At 41.8% G+C, this 22519-nt stretch overlaps 1 protein-coding gene across 3 annotated transcripts in view; it reads right to left on the minus strand.

Annotated features, from left to right (window-relative positions):
- The window catches only part of adamts18 (ADAM metallopeptidase with thrombospondin type 1 motif, 18), a 266551-nt gene that overhangs the window by 198725 nt on the left and 45307 nt on the right, over window positions 1-22519 (minus strand). Inside the window, exon 2 of one of the 3 annotated variants that reach the window (XM_087995706.1) lies at window positions 14610-14771. The exons of the other annotated variants lie outside the window; for them this stretch is intronic. The gene's annotated coding sequence lies outside the window, so the exon portion shown is untranslated. The remainder of the gene's footprint in view (window positions 1-14609; window positions 14772-22519) is intronic. 3 annotated transcript variants of the gene reach the window in all.

Raw genomic sequence — 22519 nt, forward strand, 5'->3', positions numbered from 1 at the left:
TTTATTTTCCTCCAAAGTCCTTTATTCTACACTCAACTTCAAGCAACAAGAGGTAGAAAATAAAGAATGGCTTTTCGCCAATTCATTTATTTACAGCAGAATGCTAAAGCCAAGGTCTTCCCATTAGAATAAATATGAGATATCATTTTGGAGTCCCAAATCCAAATAAGTGAATAAATCAAACCAGTATAAATTAAAGCTGAATAAACCATGCACTAGTCAGTTTATAGTAAACTACAATATAGATAATCAAAGAACACCAACATAGCACAAACATCACTTTCAATCACATTATATATAATTACAAATGAACAGACTCTTTTCACACTGCCTCCCATTGTGTAGATTAAACCCTTTCCCTTCTGATTCCACTGTGTATCATTCCTAAGTACTAAATCCTTCTTCATTGACTCACATTGCATACATTTATAATGGCCATAGCCACTTTTCATTCACTTGAATTCTGTAGAATACCAATTGACTGAACTATTTCCCACTTCCTCCTATTATATAGAATTTCAATGGGCCAAGCTGCTTCCCATTCACTCTCACTTTACAGAATTCTCCAGCACTTAAATACTAAATCCCTTTTCTTCGATATGTGATACAAAAGCAATTTGCTCACCACCATTGCTGAGACAGCATTACAACGTGGAAATGAAACACTTTTGTGTGAAATGTATGCTTTCTGCTCAAAATGTTCAGTGTTTGTTAATGTTCAGCTTTAGTCAGGCTGAATGGACTACAAGGCAAAGAAAAGAGCAATGCTTTCTAAGCGTTGATGAAACTCCTGATCCCAACATAATCCTGATCTAAGCAGAAAATTTCTTGGCAAGCTAGTTGTGCTTTTTTTTTTCCTGCATTCAACTGTACTTACAATAAAGTGAGACAAAAGGAACGTTGTGTTCCCAGCATCTGTTTTAAACCAGTAATCATTGCATAAAGCTGGACTCAATAGACTTAAGCCAGCCCTCCAGCAAAGGTCTCTAACTGGTATTGGGAAACAGAGTTACCAGGAACAAATTAGTTTGAAGAGCGTGGTCCTACTACCAAGATATAAATAAACAAGGGGTCAAATTGGATTCAACGACAAGATGGCACAATTAAGTCAGACAAAATCCAAAATGTTAAGGAAGATTGCAAAATGCACAGGCTGAAGCTGCCATAGCTGATATTATATTAATTCAGATCAGGAATGATCGAGTCTAAATGACTCAGAGCTGGTGACTTTAGCCCGCACTTGACCCTTTGAGGTTACATTGCAAAACAACCAAAAGGACTCTGCGCTCTTCTGTGAAACAAGAATCTCAAAGTCAAAGGGATGTTTGTGTGGGAAACCGGTCAGAATGTATTCACATGCAATGAAATGGGGCCTCTGTGGCATGGAGGTAGTGTCTTGGGTTCAAGTCCTACCTACACCAGGGGTGTGTAATAACAGCTCTGAACAGGATGATTAGGTAAATATCTAGCATGTAATGAAAGGTCTATGGGTTCATATACAATGCCCAGAATTGTTCTATGATATGAGCATGAGCATTGCAAAAAGTTGCAAAAAGATTGACCAACTCAATGAACACAATGCAAGGAGCACTCGGTCTAAGAGGAGGTATCAGTCTCTGCCAAAGCCACAAGGAACCAAGTTACACAGTTAATTTATTAAATACAATGCAACAAGGCAGAAATGGACTGCTCAAATCATTGAAGGGACTTTTTTAAGACCATAATAAAAAGGGATTGGCAATTCAACCCCTCATTCAAAAGGATCATGACCAATCTAAGATTTCACATTTTCCTGCCCTTTCCCCATTGATCTGTCTATCTCAGCCTTAAATATATACAAAAATGTTGTCCCACAGCTCTCTGCATGAATTACAAATTCCTCCTCTGCTACACATGAGGTAGATTTCATCATGAGCATGAGGAAATAATGCGGACTTGGAATGACAGTTGCTGAAACCCAATAGGTATTCTTCTAACACAAGTCTTATCTATCACTGTGGGTAACAGAGTGTAACTAGTGCCTCCAGTTGGCTTATGGTATATATCTATGCTCTGGCAAGGAAGGTATGAACAACATACTCACTTATATGCTGCAAGACTAACTCAGAGGCCTTAGTCTTGCTTTTGAGTTCACAAGTCCTAGGTTTAAATCCTACCTCAAAAACTTGAGCATGCTGACATGACCACTTTAAAGCAATGTTTACATCTGAGCCACAGAAGGCAATGTCAGGCCTGATCACCAACAAGTCTCTAAAAGGTTGGATTTAAGGAGAGTTTTAAAGGACGTAGAATCATAGAGTCATAGAGATGTACAGCATGGAAACAGACCCTTCAGTCCAACCCGTCCATGCTGACCAGATATCCCAACCCAATCTAGTCCCACCTGCCAGCGCCCGGCCCATATCCCTCCAAACCCTTCCTATTCATATACCCAACCAAATGTCTCTTAAATGTTGCAATTGTACCAGCCTCCACCACTTCCTCCAGCAGCTCATTCCATACACATTCCACCCTCTGTGTGAAAAAGTTGCCTCTTTTATATCTTTCCCCTGTCACCCTAAACCTATGCCCTGTAGTTCTGAACTCCCCCACCCCAGGAAAAAGACTTTGTCTATTTATCCTATCCATGCCCCTCATAATTCTGTAAACCTATATAAGGTCACCCCTCCAACGCTCCAGGGAAAACATCCCCAGCCTGTTCAGCCTCTCCTCATAGCTCAGATCCTCCAACCCTGGCAACATCCTACTAAATCTTTTCTGAATCCTTTAATATTTCACAACCTCCTTCCAATAGGAAGGAGACCAGAATTGCATGCAATATTCCAACAGTGGCCTAACCAATGACCTGTACAACCGCAACATGACCTCCCAACTCCTGTACTCAATACTCTGACCAATAAAAGAAAACATACATATACCTTCTTCACTATCCTATCTACCTGCGACTCCACTTTCAAGGAGCTATGAACCTGCACTCCAAGGTCTCTTTGTTCAGCAACACTCTCTAGGACCTTACCATTAAGTGTATAAGTCCTGCTAAGTAACAAAAGAACAGGGACAGACAGTTATAGGGATGCAATTGCAGAGTTTACAGTCTATGCGGATGAAGGTAAGGCCACTAATGTTAGAGCAATTCATAAAGAGATTGATCAGGAGACCTGACTTAGAAGAGCCCAGACAGCTGGGAGTTTGTTAATACAGAACTTGAGCATTGCTGTGTCAAGACACTTTGTCGAAGATTCTTGTATTGCACTCAAGAAATACTAAAGTTAAAGAAAACTCACATAGATACAATATGCACTGTTTTGCATATGTTATTTTCCCTTCACTCTGGTATTTCTTGCAAATTGTCCTGACAGGTTCAACAAAATCTGGCTTGGCTTTCAGTGAGAGCCTGCAAACATGTGGGAGTAGAGGAGATTATGGTGTTAGGGAGGGATGAGGCATAGAGAGAGATTTGAATGTCAAGGTGCACAAATTTTTAGAATCCATGGCATTGCTTGACCAGGAGCCAAACTAGGACATTGAGAAATTGATTGGGTTTTGGGGGGAGAAGAGGGTCTGGAGACTGAATGGTTGTCAGAACGTAGTGCAATGACATGGGCAGCAAATTTTGGATGACCTCAGGATTACTGGGGTTAGAACGGGTGGAATGGGACAGGATAGTGTTAGTGAAGTTTGGGAGTTAACAAAGGCACAGATAAGAGTTTTGAAGGCTGATGAGTTGAGGGAGATGTGGTGAAGTCAATGTTATGGGAGGTAGAATTAGATGATTTCACTGACAGCACAGATACATGGTGAAAAGCTCAGCTCAAATCAGATGTGAAACCTAACCTTGGGAATGCTGTGGTTTGCCCTTGGAGAGTTGTCAGAGTGAAGGGTGGAATCAACATCTAGGGAAGAACGTTTGGCACAGATAGCAATAACTGTAGTCCTCATACATAAGAACATGAAAATTGCATTTATCAATTACTGGATGTCAACCAAGAAGCCTAATAATTTAGAGACAATGGAAGTGTTGTCAGGATCAATGTTTAGGTAGAGCCAGCATTACAGGGTGCTGTAGGCCAAGACAATAAATAAAGATTCGATCTGCCCTCTCAAATGGATTTGTGAACTCACAATGTACTCTCTTCAGTAAGCATCCCAAGTATTCTTGTCCACATTAATTCCTTAACCAAAATCATTTAAAGACATTGTCTAGTCTTGATTATGTTGTCACTTCTGGGCATTGCAAAGGACAAATTTGCTGCTCTCTTTCCTCCATTATAACTTCAAACATAGCTCATTGGCTGCAAAGCATTTTGGGAAGTTCAAAAATTGTCAAAAACACCACCCAAATGCATAGTGTGAGAGGCGGTTTCAATCTCTTTGTCAGGAATAATACTCTGAGCCTCCCTATTGATTGAACTTTTGTTAATAATAATTAACATCCATTTTCAAAACCAGTACTTTGATATTGCCTTTAAAAGGGATAAAATATCCCAGGTCATTTTATAAAGGAATGGACATCGAGTCAAGTGAAGAGATATGGTAAGAGGGTGAACAAAGACTGGAGGAGAGGTGGATTTTAAGTCTAGTCATGAAGGAGGGAAGAAAGGTGGGGAGGCAAAAATATAAGAGGTGGAATTGTCATGGAGTATGGAAGCTGAAGACATAGTCACCAATAACTGACCGAATCAAATGATTACACAAGAAGTCAGAGGCAAAGCACAAGATAGTTTTGATGTTAAAAGGTTAAAAAGACAGCAAGAATCAGGAATAAAAGATGAACATTCACAATTAAGTGAACAGGAATTACCAAAGTCCACCATGCCACACTTAAAGAGAAGACTCCACATATAATTTTTGGCCCTAATTTTGGTGAAGGTGACGAACTGAAGCATTAACTGATCTTTTGTTTCATGTTCTCAGAAAGTTGTCAGCATTTTGAACACTCATAGAATCCCTTTTGTGTGGAAGCAAGTCATTCAGCCCATCAGGTCCTATTCCAACCCTGTATTTCCCATGGCTAACCCACCTAAACTACATATCCCTGAACACTATGGGCAATTTAGCACCTTCCTGAAGAAGGGCCTGTGCCCGAAACGTCGAATCTCCTGTTCCCTGGATGCTGCCTGACCTGCTGTGCTGTTCCAGCAATAAAGTTTCAACAGCAATTTAGCACAGCCAATCCAACTAACCTGCACATCTTTGGACTGTAGGAGGAAAGCATGCAGATATGGGGAGACGTCAAACTCCACACAGTCATAGAGATGTACAGCACGGAAACAGACCCTTTGGTCCAACTCATCCATGCTGTCAAATGAGGGTAGAATGGAACCCAGGATCCTGGTGCTGTGAGGCAGTGGTGCTAACCACTGAACCACCATGCTGCCCTACTCTTCAAACAGCTGTCAGAAGCTGATTTTGCAAATAAATTTCAAAGAGAGTTTGAAAAGTACTGAAGAAAAGAGGAAATTGCAGTTTCACAGGTTGAAAAGTGGACTTGTGGGAGTAGATATGATTACTCTCTCAAAGAGCCAGCACCTGTATAATGGACTGAATGACCGCTTTCTGCATTTTAAAAACCAAATGCTGCATTAGAGAATGATGAAGTGATGGCCATTTGGCCTATCCCATCACTTTGAGCATCATCATTTCCTTCCAGTTCAGAAGTCCAATCTTGTCACTTTTTGCTTTTAAATCATTGACCTGTGTGGTTCAATTATTCCACTAAACATGATGGGGTTACAACCACTGAACAAAGCAGAATGTTGCCTAAACTAAAGGCGTCTAACCTAACATTAGTCTCACGGATACACGATCACGTAAGCCCATCAGTTCTAACCATAACTTTCGTTGTTAATGTGTTTGAATTGGCACTAAGATATCCCAATGGTTTTATGCAAAATTCCTTGGCAAGCAAATTGAATTTTATTAGTTCGGAGTCTCATTATTACTGACCTTCCACAATACTCCTGCTCCCATTTTAAGCTCCCTTAAGAGTCAGTAGCAGAGCTCAAATTTGGATAATGAACAAGACTTTACCGGTCTGGCTGAGCCTGCAGAGTACAAGCAGCTGGCTTTATTAGTAGCTTTTCAGAGTAAGAATCATTGTACAGGTGCCACCGCAGAATTAGTTATTTTAATGCAAAGAAGAGTGCTCAAGCTGAGGTGAAGAATGGAAACACTTTTCCACTTTGGCACATGCAGACCCCTATTAGTACAAATTTTAATCCGTGTCTAAACCAATCTACACATGATACGCATCCACATGTATAAAAAGGTTGAGACAAATTGCAACTTATACTAGTAGCATGCTGTACTATAAGATTAAACCAAAGATGTGCAGGTTAGTTGGATTGGCTGTGCTACGTTGCCCATAGTGATCAGGGATGTGTAGCACTGTCAATCCCAACTACCTGTTCAGGTACGTTCTAAGAATATCAGTGAGATTTCTCAATTTAATGTCCTTCATAAGAACACCATGAGTAACAGGCTAACTAGTTGTTTAGTTCCCTACTAATTTTACTGACAAAGGGACAGTTCGGCTAGATATAAGTAATATGTTTCTCCTGCTTGGGGACTGAAAATTAGGGGACAAAATTACAAAATAAGGGGAATACATGTATGACTGAGATGAGACTTTTTTTGAGAAACTGAGGGTCATAAACCTTTCGAATGTTTCACCCAAGAGGTCTGTGGAAACACAGTTATTATGCTTAAAATAAAGGTTGACAAATTTCCAAATACTATTGACGTACAGGGATAAGAGGATAATATGGAAAAGGTCACTGAATTCAATGGTCAGCCACAGCCATATTGAATGGCAGCGCAGTCCAATGGCCTTCTCCAGTTCCTACGTTCTAACATCTTCCTGTGTGCCTAACTGTCATCATCCTCCATTGTACATGATGTGTTTATTGAAGAGTTATAAAGTGTGGAGGGGAAGCAGACTTTTACTCCTTTCATTGAGCTGAAACTGTATATAAAATGAACTTAAAAATCACTCTCAGATGCCCACAGGCTTTATGGCAGATAGGGAGAAAAGGGTTTGGTTTTTTCATCTCTTACTCACCACATTTCTCTGTCCATCTAAGAGTCAAAATATCTACGCGATTCATAATCCACCAATGACAGACAATTCCAGACCCCAAAAGAATTAGATCCTCACTCCAACATAGAAACATTGAAAATAGCTGCAGGAGTAGGCCATTCGGCCCTTCGAGCCTGCACCACCATTCAATACGATCATGGCTGATCATGCAATCTCAGTCTCCCACTCCCACTTTCTCTTCAAACCCCTTGATTCCTTCAGCCACAGGGGTCTCATCCTGCTCCCTCTTGAATATATCTGATAAGCTGGCTCCAACAGCTTTCTGCGGCAGAGAATTCCACAGGTTTGCAAATCTCAGAATGAAGAAATTTTTCTTCATCTCTTTCCTGAATGACTTACACCTTATCCTAAGACCATGACCCGTAGTTCTGGACTTCCCCAATGGATTGGGTTGGACATGAAATCTGGTCCTCGATGGACTAGACGCACAATGGACCCCGATCCACTTAAATTCAGACCACCACATGGAATAAACCAATTTGAGAGAGATGGTAATTGTTTTCTTGGCCTCTACATAAAAGTCAATATTACGTATCCCTGTTAGCTGTCATTGACGTGCTAAATGACCATTCTGGAATCATTGTCCACCATCCATAGGTGACATGCCAGTCCAGTTAAGAATAGGATATCGGATAAGTAATGTTGTGGACAGAATTGGTCGTGACATTGACTAAAACTGAAGGAGCAAGCAGCAGTATTTCCACGAAAATTCATAAAAGGGCAGTGGCTGACAGTGAGAGGTGTTTCTGGTACCACATCAAGTTGAACGGTAAAACAAAAAACACCTGAAAGTATAACTGTGTTGTCAATCCAGATCTGGGCTTGCGCCTTGATGGAGAATTTCATGCTTTAACACAAGTGCAAGGAATAACGCCTGTACCGGTCTCTCACTGGAGGTGGAAATGTGGGATCCATCCAAGACAAGGCGCTATCAATCAAAATCATCGTGCATTCAGGCACTATCTCTAACACAGTGAAATATTCCAAGGCATTACACAGGAGTGTTATGAAACAAAACATATCACTGAGCCACATAAGGAGGTGTTCAGGCATATAACCAAATGTTTCATCAAATAGGTAGGTCTTAAGTGGCTTAATGCACTGAAAAGTGATGAGAGCTCCAAAGATTTAGGGAGAGAACATCTGGAATTTAGGGACTTGTCGTCTGATAGCACTGGCGCCAAGGGTTGTGGTCAAATTCAGCAAGCTCAATAAATCAGAATTGATGGAGCACAGATATTTCTGAGGATTATAGGACTGGAGGATCCGGCAGTTAGAGATGTGATGTGGAGGGATTTAAAAACAAAGTCAGAGAATTTCAAAATCAAAGTGCTGATTAATCTATCAATGTAGAGATTTAATACTGGTCACTAAATATGATGAGCTGGGTGAATGAGGACTTAATGCTATGGGCTGCAGAGTTTTGGATAAATTCAAATTTATGGAGTAAAACATGGGAGGATGGTTGGAAGGTGTCTGAAATAATCAGTGTCCATATAGCCGATCGCACAACCTTCAAGTGAGATTATCAACTTGCCATGATTGGCTGTTAACAGGACTGAGAGCAATGAAGATAGCAGAGGCTAGACAGACTATGCCTCATTTCTCTAGAAAAGAGGTACTTGAGGGGTAACCTGTTGGAGGTCTTTAGAATAATGAAGGAGTTTGACAAAGACTATCGTCCTACTTATGTGGTGAATCCAAAGCTAAAGGGCAAAATAGTCAACTAATAAATCCAATTGTCATTATGATTGCAGATGATGTTAGTGCTGTGCAAATCAGATTCCAGAATATAACCTGGCTTGATGGATTATGATTTTCTACCATGTTGGTCAGTTATTGAACGTAATCCTGAGAAGATATAAATTTACTTTTAATAAAAAATCATACATTTCTTTGCAAAAAAGAAATTTTTGAAAAGCACAGCTATGAAACCATTTTGAAACAAATCTCCCTAGAAACAGCAAAAAGACTCAACCCTTTCCCCACAATTTTCTTTTATTCAGCCCAATGACGTATTATTCCTATCTTCACTCAATCTCTTACTCAACTGAGTCACAAGTGTTTCGTTTAGTGACTGCCTGCATATTCACCAGATGTAATTCTCTCAGACTCTCCTCAGGCATTTTTCAGTTACTTTAACAACTTCAACGCTGCTAAACAGCACATCTGCTGGTATGGGCTCTTTTCTTCTGAATCGATAAGTGTGGCACTGGAAAAGTACAGCAGATCAGGCAGCATACAAGGAGCAGGAGAATCAATGTTTCCTCCATCGAGAATCATGCCCAAAACATCGACTCTCCTGCTCCATGCTTGCTGCCTGACCTGCTGTGCTTTGCCAGTGCCACATTTTTCGACTCTGACTCTAGTCTCTAGTCCTCACTTTCTCACTTCTAGTCCTCACTTTCTCATTTCTAGTCCTCACTTTCTCATTTCTTCTAAAACAAATCTGCTTTTGGCCTCTCTCATCATCTCTCTGGGTTGTAACATTTCAATTTAGCAAACAGCAATTATCAGTAATTACCTGACCACGTTGCTTGTCCATCATTTGACTTAAGTCGCATGATGCCTTGCAAATGCTGATTGGACCCATAGAAACTTGAAAAGGTACAGAAAAGATTTACAAGGATTTTACCAGGGTTTGAGCAATAGTGAGAGGCTGAATAGGCTGGGGCTGTATTCCCTGGAGTGCTGGAGGCAGAGAGGTGACCTGATAGAGGTCTATAAAATCATGAGGGGCATGGATAGGGTAAATAAACAAGGTCTTTTCCCCAGGGTGGTGGAGTCCAAAACTAGAGGGCATTGGTTTAAAGTGAGAGGGGAAAGATATAAAAGAAACTTTATGGCAAACTTTTTCATGCAAAAGGTGGTGCATGTATGGGATGAGCTACCAGAGGAAGTGGTGGAGGCGGCACAATTATAACTTTTAAAAGGATCTGGATGGGTAAATGAATGGGAGGGGTTTAGAGGGATATGGGTCCAATGAGACTAGATTAATTTAGGATAACCTTTAGGTATGGACGAGTTGGACTGAAGGGTCTGTTTCTGTGCTGTACAGTTCAATGACTCTATGACCCATTATTTCAAAAGTAAATGAGTTTCTGCGCTTAAAAAGACAAATCGCCTTCCCAGAACAAAAAAGATCAAAACCCATTTATCTCTACATTACAGCCCAATTTCTCAAGTAATACAACTATAGTATTAACCTTCATCACATATGAAATGCAAAGCCTTCATCACTCAAGAGAGTATCAGAATATGGACTACAAACTGAAAAAAAACTCTTCTTTTCAGACCAGGAAGGATTTTATCCTTACCGCACTAAGCCAAACAGTCCCTCGTTTCCCAAAGAAAAACAGAAAGTGCTAGACAAATTCAGCAGGTCTGGCAGCTTTTGTGGAGAGAGGAATGAAGTTGATGTTTGGATCCAATCATCTCCAGTATCTGCAGTGTTTTGGCTTTATTCAGTGTCATTGCCCTCACTCTCAGAGGATAATGGCAGCAGGTACCCTCATGAGCAATAGCTCATATTGTGCAGTGAGCTGGCACACCTTGGTACATGGTGAGCAACAATGTGAGATTGATATCACCTGCTCATACTTTCCAGTCAACAGTAGAAAGAAGGTTTCGTAGGGATCTCTAGACTCATGGTGGAATCTCAAGCAAAAGCTGAATCATTTCAGATTATTTATATTTGCATAATAAAATTGTTTTACACCTTTTAAAGGGAGGAACCTGTGATTTCCAGTTCTGAAGAAGGGTCATTCAACCTGAAATGCTAACTCTGATTTCTCTCCACTGATGCTGCCAGACCTGCTGAGCTTTTCCAGCAATTGCTGTTTTTGAGTCTGTGACTATACAAGACTGACACAGATCGTTTCCACTGCCATCAACACTGAACAGCACTCAGATTTCAAAAACAGATAACGTTCATTAATCTCAGCTCGCACTGTATTAAGAGGGGCTATGACTGGATTCATGTGTCAGCTGTGGCTCAACATACAGCAAAAAGCCATGGCTTCCAACTCCCAAGTCAGTGTTCAGAATTGTAGTTGACAGTAAGATACTGAAACAGTGCTGCACCAACCCAGGTACCAGTTTTTCAACTTGACTAATGTCTAAACTCTTTCGTGGATCTCATGTTGCCTTTTGAGGCACAGCAGAGGAACTTCCCCTAGTGTGGCGGAAGTGGGGACTGCAGATGCTGGAGATTAGATACCGAGACACTGAGTGAATTTAAGGAGGAGGTAGATCTTTCATTAGTAAAGGAATAGGTCTGAAGGAGGGTGGCAGGAAAGTGGAGTTGAGATCAGCCATGACGGTATTGAATAATGGAACAGGCTTAAAGGGCTAGATTGCCTGCTTTTGCTTAGGTACTGACAAATATTTTATTGTACAAGTAGCATTGTGGAAATCATTCCTGATGAAGAGTTTATACTCGAAGCTTCGACTCTCCTGCTCCTCGGATGCTGCCTGACTGGCTGTGCTTTTGCAGCACCACACTTTTTGACATTGCTGAAAGCATGTTATCTGGTCATTATCATGTTGCTATTTGTGGGACTTTGGTGTGTACAAATTGGCTGCTACATCACATCCATGACAATTCAAAAATATGATGTGGAGAAGCCGGTGTTGGACTGGGGTGGACAAAGTTAAAAATCACACAACACCAGGTTATAGTCCAACAGGTTTATTTGGAGGCTTTTGGAGCACCGCTCCTTTATTAGGTAGCTGTGGAGCAGGATCATAAGACACAGAATTTATAGCAAAAGGTCATAGTGTCATGCAGCTGAAATGATATATTAAACAAATATTCAAAAGTAATTCACTTTCTGCAAGGTGCCTTAAGATGTCCTAAGTCCATGAAACATGGTTTAAAAATATATGTCTCTCTTCGCTTTCAGCACATGGGATAGATGGAAGTGAGGGGAAAGCGGCCAGTGGTTAGTAGGGAAGTGGGGGATAGTCAGCCATGAGATTAATCATGGTTCTGAAAGGTTTAAGATTAACTGACTGCCTCGTGCAGCACCCAATGGGATGATGGTGAGGATCCGTGGAAGAGTTATGTGGAATCTTTAAGGAGTCAGATCGAATATTAAGCATTCCAATCAGTTATCATACGCCATATCTTGTAACATGTAAATAGCTCAAGAAACAAACAAGAACAGAAATAGCTGGAGAAACTCAGCACAGGTCTGGCATCACCTGTGGAGAGAAAGCAGAGTTAACATTTCGAGTCCAGTGACCCATCTTCAGAAAAACTGAAGACACAAACAGAAATTGCTGAAAAACCCAGCAGGTCTGGCAACATGTGCAAAGAGAAAACAAAGTTAACATCTGGAAACCCTTTTTCAGAATGGTTCCAGAGATGTAATATACTATATATTGTTTGGTACAAGAGGCTCTTCCAGTTTGACCACACAGTGACTACTCACATGAGCCCTAACAAGTCCTGGAGAAATACCTACCCATAAGGTATTAAGAGCAGCACATACAACACCAGTGTCAGAATATCCACTGATCCCACTTACAAACTTGTTGGAGATTCATTCTGCATTATAATCAGCACCAGGGCCTATCTTTGGTTGGAGTTGGTGCTGTGTGTTCAAGTTATCTGGAGGAGTCCCTTTTGCCTTCCATTGCATGTGTTTCTCACTTGTCAAGTTTCAGCAATGTGACAACTAATTGTTTCCACGTTTGGGGTAATACACTCTCATTGCAAACCAGCATTTATCATGGTCTGCAACAGACAATGGGTTTAATTACACTCCCTTAAAGGCCATAATTATGGAAATATCAGCACGACACTCATAACTGTGGCATGTTAAAGGAAAACAGATTTTAACACAATTCTCTGCTGAAATCTCCTTCTGACTTCAAGAGATTGTTTACAGGTCTCCAATAATAGGAGAAAGTGAGGACTGCAGATGCTGGAGATCAGCGCTGAAAATGTATTGCTGGAAAAGCGCAGCAGGTCAGGCAGCATCCAAGGAGCAGGAGAATTGACGTTTCGGGCATGAGCCACATCAATAGTTGTTACCTTTGAGCGAATAACTAGTAGCTGCAAGATTGTGAGCAAAGGCCCACCAGAAGTCTAAGAGTGACTGAAAGCATTATGATTGTTGAATGTTGTTAGTTTGACAATTTAGGATATGAATGACGAATGACCATAGACCATAACATGCAGGAGCAGAATTAGGCCACTCAAGCCATCAACTCTGCTCCACAATGGTAGATTTTTCTCAACTCCAGTCTACTGCCTTCTCCCTTGACCCTTCTCCCTAGAACCTATCTAGCTTTGTCTTAAATAACTGAGTCACTTAGCCTCCACAGTCTTCTATGGCAATGGGATTCACAGGTTCACCACTCTCTGGCTGAAGAAATTCCTCCTCATCTTAATTCCACTGGGTTGACCCTTCCTTTGGGTCTTAGTCTCTCCTACTAGTGGAAACACCGTTACCACATCCGTGCTATCCAGGCATCTCGATATTCTGTCAGTTGAATGAGATTCCCCTCATCCTAAAACTCCACCGAGCACAGACCAAAACAACTCAACCACTACTGATATGAAAAGCCCTTCAATCTTCAGGATCATTCCTGTAAACTTTCTCTGGACCCCCTCCAAGTCCAGCATATCCTTCCTTAGATAAAGAGCCCAAAACTGCTCACAATATCCCAACTGCGATGTGACGAGAGTCTTATACAATCTCAGCAGTACATCCCTCCAGAAATGAATGCAAACATTGCATTTACCTTTCTAACTACCAAATGAACCTGCATAGAAAACTAAGTGAGTCCTAACTAAGACGTCTCAGTCCCTTTTGTGTTCCATATTTTTTCCATTTAGAAAATAGTCCTAGCTTCTATTCTGCTTATCAAAACTCAAACCTTTCTACATTGTATTCCATCTGCCATTTCTTTGCCCAGTTTCCCAGCTTGTCCAAGTCCTTCTGCAGTCTCCCCATTCCTCCACCTATCTTTTGTGTCATCTGTAAACTTAGCAACAATGCCTTCAGTTCTTCCGCCAATTGTTAATGGAAAACATGAATAGTTGTGGTCCCAACATTGACCCCTGCGCAGCTCCACTAGTCACTGGCCAGTCAAAAAAGAGCTAAAAATGGCAACTTACAACTAATGGGAGAGAAAAAAACAAATTTGCTCCAGAATAAGCAAGTTCTGCTTCTTCTCCAGAAGCATGAAGGTCCATATGTGTAGTTTATTGGAATAAAGGCTCAGAGGAAAATCATAGAATCCCTACAGCGTGGAAGCAGGCCATTCGTTCCATACCAACCCTCCAAAGAGCATCCCACCCAAACTCACCCCATCCTTGTAACTCTGCATTTCCCCATGGCTAATCCACCTAGCCTGCACATCCCTGGACACTATGGGCAATTCAGTATGGCCATCTACATCTAGCATGCACATCTTTGGACTGTGGGAGGAAACCCATACAGACACCGGGAGAATGCGCAAACTTCACACAGACAGTCACCCGAGCATGGAATCGAACCTTGGTCTCTGGTGCTGTGAGGCAGCAGTGCTAACCATGAGTCACTGTGCCGCCCGAAATAATTCCAAGGCTATGATAAACGAACACAGCCCTTTTACCCTTTGGACGTGGGTTTGAATTCAGTGCAGATTTGATCAGATGAAATTGTTTTTTGTCTGTGAGCTGCAATGAGAAATGAGAATCCATCAATCTAATAACCGCAATTCACGTGGACATTGAAGCAGTAATTTCTCTTTAGCACACAGTGACAGCGATAATGGCAGCAGCCAATTTACACGGAACATAATCCCACAAACACCAACAGAATGAATAAATGAGTAATTGCTCTTCGATGGTGTTGGAAAAGGGTGGAAGGTCAGCTGCAAAATCAAGAGAAGCTTCCTCCTCATCTTTGAAGTTAGCCACTGGATCTTTCATCCGAATGATCAACCAGACAGGTGGAACAGATATCGATTTTACAACACATTCAAGGGACAGATTATCAGAGTGACACAGTGGGGGTGGGGTACATCTGGTTTAGAGTTCAATGTCTGGGTTTTCTGTGAAGCAGGTTACACATGTGAAAGGGCCTGCCATGTAAAACCAGCTACAGCTCACAATTAAATGGGCAGAAAATCTGCAGTCTCACTCCAAGGTGTCACATGGTGAAAAACAAAAGAGTGGGGATCATAAGATGCATTCACCTGCTAAGATAGATTGGTTGGACATAGCAGAGAGAAGCCTCCTCTGCATGTGACCATGTACTATCCCAAAGTGCAGGAAATCCTAATGCTGAAACTGAAGGCCCCAACACGAAAAGTACTACATTTCTAAAGCACAAACATCCTTCATCTTCCTGAGTGTGACAACAAAGAAAATAGACAAGAGAAAAACTTGAGGGAATGACCTCAGGCCAGAAGCATCATTCTGAACGTATACATTGGGGAGCTGATACAAATATAAATGATGATGAAAAAAAATGACAAGCTAAGTAGCACTGGACTGGATCAAGTATTCCATCATGCAGGTATATAAGCCCGGCCAGAGTACATTAATCAGTACTGTATTAGACAGGCTAGCCGCCTTGACACTCAAAGATGCCAAGATACTGCATCTGTTAAAGCCATTCTGATACTTTTGACAGATCATATTACAGCAACGTATCTGTTATAAAATTCTATCTGCTTTTCATTTCCCATTATGATGTTACCACATCGATGACTTATCCCTTGGGTTCCATTTGTAAGTTATTTCAACCATATGGAATACAAAAACAATATCCGTATATGTTTACTTTAACTTCGCCTTTAATTTCTCCACAAGACAACACTTACTTCACTGTGCTGAGTACGCCCAAACTCTTTCAATGCTCCTGTGACATTGATCTCAATGACATTTTCAGAGCAGCTCTTCAGTATTTTTTGGTGTGTGCTCATAGGGGATTGATTAAATTTAGGAAAACAGGATCCAGGAACGGTCTGAGTTTCAATCCATTACCATCACTCTGGAATGGACGCATGTTTTGAAATTACATGTGTGGCAAAGTACACTGTGATAGCCCATTGTCCAACAATTTATTTCTGCTTGCAGCTGAACTATGATAACATGTTCATTTAGTTACCATTTGAGTTCCCAAACTTTCCATATTGTTGGCTACCTTTTCATGTCATGATGGAGTTACTTGCTTTCATTTGCTAAACCCCACTTAATCCCACAACTCTTTTGCTACAAGACAAATTTGCTCCCACCTCATTCACTGAAATCTCTTTTCCTCTCAGTTTTGATTCCATTTAATTTAGTTCCTCTCATTTGGAACAAACACATTGTGCAAGCCAAAGAAAAGCAAAATTCTGTGGATGCTGGAAATCTGAAATAAAATTGCTGGAGAACCACAACTGATCTGTTTTCCCTGGAGCATCCAAGGCTGAGGGGTGATCTTATAGAAGTTTATAAAATCATGAGAGGCATGGATAGGATGAATAGGCAAGATCTTTTCCTCTGGATATGGGAGTCCAAAACTAGAGGGCATAGGTTTAAGGTAAGAGGGGAAAGATTTAAAAAGGATCTCTTTCATGCAGAAGGGGGTAACTTATGGAATGATCTGCCACCGGAAGTAGTGAGGTTGGTACAATTCCAACATTTAGAAGGTATTTGGATGCATATATGAATAAAGATTTAGATGGATATGGGCTAAATGCTGGCAAACTGGATGGGATTAATTTAGGATATCTAGTCAGGATGGATGAGTTGGACTGAAAAGTCTGTTTCCCTGTTGCATATTTGTGGATGGCATGATGGCTCAGTGGTTAGCACTGCTGCCTCATAGAACCAGGGATTCAGGTTTGATTCTCACCTTGGGTGACTGTCTGTGTGGAGTCTGCCCATTCTCCCATGTCTGTGTGGGTTTCCTCCCACGATCCAAAGATGTGCAGTTTCGGTGAATTGACCAAACTAAATTGCCCATAGTATTAGGTACATTAGTCAGGGGTGAATGTGGTGGAATGGTCTGGATGGGTTGCTCTTTGCAGGTTCGGGTTGGGCTGAAGGGCCTGCTTCCAAACTGTAGGGAATCTAATCTCTTTGACTCAATCTGGCAGCATCTGTGAAGACAGAAGTAGAGTTAAAATGTTGACTTTGATCGACTCGTGTTCAGAACTTACAGTTCAGTTTTGAAAGTTCTTAAGAAGAGTCAAATCAAACTCAAAATGCTAACTGTTCCTCTGTTCACAAACATCATTGCTGAGTTTCTGTAACATTTTTAAGTTTTTATTTTACCTTACAGCATGCTATATATTCATCTGTCTGTGTCTTTCCAACATAGAGTGGATCATTACAACAGGTTCCCAGGCTCAGAGCCTCGTCATACTTGCTATCGGATATTTATGGTAAATCAAGGTTGCAGGGTTGAAGTTACTGGGCAGGCTTGCTTCTATTTATTGGTGGCAGCTGTTGCAACACTTAAGAGAAACTTATGGAGCCACATGCAGGTTCTATTAGCTTTTCCTCCCTAACTGTTAAAGCTGGCTGATCATCAAACAGAGATCCTTCCAGCTCTCCGACATGTCACTCCCTACACAAAGCCCCACTTTGGTGATTTTTTTCCCAAAATGGAATACAGTGAACTTGCTCCCTGCAGTAAGCTGTGATGAACACCTCGAGCAAGCTGGGCTAAGTTTTAGCAGCAGCCAGGAGAACAGAGCTGAGGGATTTCACCTCTCCGACCGTGGCTCATTGGCAAGGAATGTTTTCACAGGCGGCACAGGAACCAGACAAGTCACCTGCCTCAAGGAGGTTAGAATTAAAATACATACAGTGTGGAAACAGGTCATCTGGCCCATCAAGTCCACACTGACCCTTCGAAGAGCACCTCACCCAGACCCACCCCCGCCCCCACCCCAGGACCCAAACCCTGCATTTCCATGACTAATACACTCTACCCTAGAAACTATGGAAATTATGCATGGGCAATCCATCTAACCTGAACATGTTTGAACTGTGGGAGGAAACTGAAGCACCCAGAGGAAACCCACGCAGACTCGGAGAGAATGTGCAAACTCCACACAGTCGCCCAAGCGTGCAGTTGAACCTGGGTCCCTGGTGCTGTTAGACAGCCATGCTAATCACTGGGCCACCATGAAACCCTGGGTGGTTGATGGGCACTGCGCATTGAGGGCAGTTTTAAACATTTTGCCACTAGCCCAATCAATTCACCAGCATCATACTCACACACGCACATCTCCCCCACCACTGTAACAGGAGAGAGCTGGGGGTATCCTATCAATAGCCCAGGGGACAGCTTCTTATGACATTGAGGGGAGGGGGGCAGGGGTGTATAGGCCACCTCCAATACCCTGTGAACCTAAGTGACTTACCCAAAGGTATTTTCACTACAGCATCTGACCTTGCTTTATCTCCTAACAATTGTTAATTGCAGAACTACTGCCTACCTCAGCAGCGATCACTGATCCTTGGGACGCTGTTGGGCTGCACACGTTTTCGTGGGCTGGCAGCTCTCTGAGGGGCAGGAGCCACTTAATTAGCTCCCTGCTGCAGAATGTAGGGGGAAGCCCAAACAGTAGCCATGTGTGCCATTGCAACACTCTCTTCATCCCGATGACAGTCCATTTGCCCAGTTAGTAAAATGATTCCCTTTGCATACTGTAATATTGGTGCTGCAGTGTTAAGAATTTTTGGGAACAATTTTTGGGCAGCACGGTGGCACAGTGGTTAGCATTGCTGCCTTGCAGCACCAGAGGCCCGGGTTCATTTCCCGCCTCAGTCGACTGACTGTGTGGAGTTTGCACGTTCTCCCCGTGTCTGCGTGGGTTTCCTCCGGGTGCTCCGGTTTCCTTCCATAGTCACAAAGATGTGCAGGTTAGGTGAATTGGCCATGCTAAATTGCCCGTAGTGTTAGGTGAAGGGGTAAATGTAGGGGAATGGGTGGGTTTCACTTTGGAGGGTCGGTGTGGAATTGTTGGGCCAAAGGGCCTGTTTCCTCACTGTAAGTAATCTAATCTAATCTAATCTAAATAATGGCCATTTGATCTAACAATAATGATTTGTATTTCTCTTGCACCTTCAAAATGAGAATGAAACTTCAAGACAGCTCATAGATGCATTGCAGGCAAGGGAAACGTGCACTGATCCAGAAAAGGAGACAACTGGACAGGCACGTGATGAAAACGATAATATTTAAAGGGTCAAAGATAATCTCAAATTAGTCACAATATCCATCAATCCCTTTTCTCTCGCTAGATTTATATCTAATTATTACTGTCACCCATTGTTACTGTTCACTTGAATGATCTCAAGTGGCAATGTTAAAACAGAACAATCAGTGTTCATACTATAATTTTGCTGCCTGTTTACATGGCAGTTTCCACTGGCACCACAGGAATTGAGATCTGCACTTTCAAGAGGTTTTCTTTAGAGATTGTAATGGAAGTAGTTGACTCGGCAGGAGGGAAGTTACCAACTTCATTAAGTGTGTTTGTGGTACTTTTGACAACTACTGTCATCTCAAAGCACTTCTCAGCCAGTGAACTATTGCTTTGAGGTAATGTAGGCAATGCAGCTCATCTGGTTTTGTCATGTTGATTAAGGGATAAATATGGCCAAGGCACTGAAGATATCTACCATGATGTCCTTTGAAATAGTGCATTGGAATCTTCTGCATCCAGGAGAAAGTGAGGTCTGCAGATGCTGGAGATCAAAGTTGAAACTTTATTGCTGGAACAGCACAGCAGGTCAGGCAGCATCCAGGGAACAGGAGATTCGACGTTTCGGGCACATGCCCTTCTGGGCATGTGCCCGAAACGTTGAATCTCCTGTTCCCTGGATGCTGCCTGACCTGCTGTGCTGTTCCAGCAATAAAGTTTCAACTTCAATCTTCTGCATCCACCCAAGTAGGTGAATGGCGTCTTCATTTAACGTCTCACTCAAAGGACAGTACTATCAGTACGGCGATGTAATATAATAGTACTGGAGATGGTGCAGAGGAGATTAACCGGGATGTTACAAAATCAGAAATTGCTGTAAAAACTCAGCAGGTCTGGGAACATCCGTGCAGAGACTTGGGCTGGAGAGTTTCAGTTATGAAGAGATTGGACAGACTACAATTGTTGGCGATGTATAAAATTATGAGGGACATAGATAAAGGAGACAGGAGGAAATGTTTCCCTTTAATAGAAGGGTCAATGACTAGGGGAGCATAAATTCAGGCAAGTGGGAGAGGTTAGAGGAGATTTGAGGAAAAACCTTTTTCACTGCCTTCATTGAGACCTGGAACGCACTGCCTGTATGAGTGGCAGAGACAGAAACCTGCTTAATATTGAAGTAGTATTTTAGATGTGCACTTGTCTTGCCATGGCATACAAGGCTTTGGGCCAAGTGCTAGAAAATGCTATTAGAATTGTTAGGTGGTTGGTTTTGACTAGTGTGGACTCAATGGGCTGAAGGGCCTTTTTCTGTGCTGTAAATCTTAATGACTCCATGACTCTAGCAGTACTGTAGTGGATAATCATCTTTGATTTTGGTACTTTACCCAGGATTGGGCCAAAGGCAAGTAATCCAACATTCTTGTCAGATGACTTTATGAACACACTCTGCTTTAACTTATCCCACACACATACAGCTCTGGAAATAAAATATTCAAAGCACTGGGTGCTAAAGCTACATTCAGCTTCATCTAAACTTGCTCAGCTACGTAAAGCAACAACAATCTCTGATACACCTGCAGTCTTCCCGGGAGGCCCAAACATTGATAAAAGTGATCCAAATTAGCCAAAATAGCTGGTAATAATAACAATTTTATTTAATCATGTAGCAATTGTGGGTATTTAAAAACAAAATTCATAGTGAAGGTTCTTACTTTGAAGTAACCCATTTGAATTCACCATTAACTTCAATCACGATCTACAGTCAAAGTGATGGACACCTAAAATTTGTAGCTTTTTAGAATTCCTCAGATTAGTGTGCTTAATTTTGATTAGTCATCTGTTTTCACTTGGCATTAAATGGAGCAAACAGTTTGTCGAATCCCAGAAACACTGCAGTAATTTGGCTGTACAGACGAATATGTCCAGCACAGTGTTATTTCGATCTCAAGCCCAGCTGGTGAAGTATAAAGCTAGACATTAATACTTTTCTTGATAATAGGTTTATTTACAGAATGAAGCATTACATATGTCTGCTGGCCACCTACCAACCCAGTGTCCCAGTCTCTCTCCACACATGTTCTGAGCACTGAATTAAACATTGCCCTTCACCTATGGACCTGAACAACATAATTAACATACTATTAACACATTGCATTTCACTCCTTGTACTGAGTTGTTTTAAGATTGTCCTCCTCAGGCATTTCCAGCTGGTTTCACCTGGACTGGAGTTGTGAAGTTAGAGACAGTGATGCGTTATTAACTTCCCTCCCCAATTGCAATTAACCTTTGACTGACCCTCAGACTACGTCAACATAAACAATTAAGCTTTGTGGCATTAAAAAGGGTGGTTCAAAATTAACATGGTTGCCAAAGAGCAGCAGAGATTTTGAGGAATGTGGGATGAGGAAGAGTGTTCCTGGTGCCTTCACCCAAGACAGCAGGGACATGACAGTGTACAGCTACTTCTGAGGAGAGGTGAGGCTGCAATTTAACGTAACATCCAAAAGTTGACACTTCCAATAATGTTGCATGCCCTCAGCATTGCATGACAAAGTTGTGCTCTGGAATGGGGCTTGAAACACACCTTCCTGACTCAGATGTTAGGCTTCCAGACCATGGGCCACATCTGACTTTCTGCTTTCACTCCAATTCCACCATCTATTGTGGAATAATTTGTTCTACGGTGATCTTCAAGCTGATGTCATTCCTATGGCAGCAGATACATCTCCTTCCAACATGTGGAGATGGCATTGGTTTAAGACAAGAAGGGAAAGATTTAAAAGGGATCTAAGGGGCAACATTTACACACAGAGGGTGGTGCATGTATGGACTGAGCCGCCAGCTGGTACAATTACAACATTTAAAAGATATCTGGATGGGTACATGAATAGGAAGAGTTTAGAGGGATGTGGGCCAAGTGCGGGCAAATGGGACTAGATTTTGTTGGGATATCTGGTCAGCATGGGCAAGTTGGACCAAAGGGTCTGTTTCTGTGCTGTACATCTCTATGACTCTACGTTAATGTACTGACAGGTGACAATTCCCAAGTTTATAAAACTTGCCAAGTGTTTCTGCCTTGAATATTAATCTACTTTGTTTATTATTTGCTGTGGGTCTGGAGTCACACGTAGGCCAGACCAGGCAGATTCCTTCCCTAAAGTGAGCTAGATGGGGTTTTCCCAACAATAGACAATGGTTTCATGCTCATCATTAGACTCTTAATTCCAGATTTCTACTGAATCTGCTGTGGCAAGATTCTAACTTGGATCCCTA

The sequence above is a fragment of the Chiloscyllium plagiosum genome, unplaced genomic scaffold (genome assembly GCF_037043375.1).
Source record: "Chiloscyllium plagiosum isolate Xiang-an unplaced genomic scaffold, Cpla_swu_hap1 HiC_scaffold_17, whole genome shotgun sequence".
In the NCBI taxonomy this organism is placed as follows: domain Eukaryota; kingdom Metazoa; phylum Chordata; class Chondrichthyes; order Orectolobiformes; family Hemiscylliidae; genus Chiloscyllium; species Chiloscyllium plagiosum.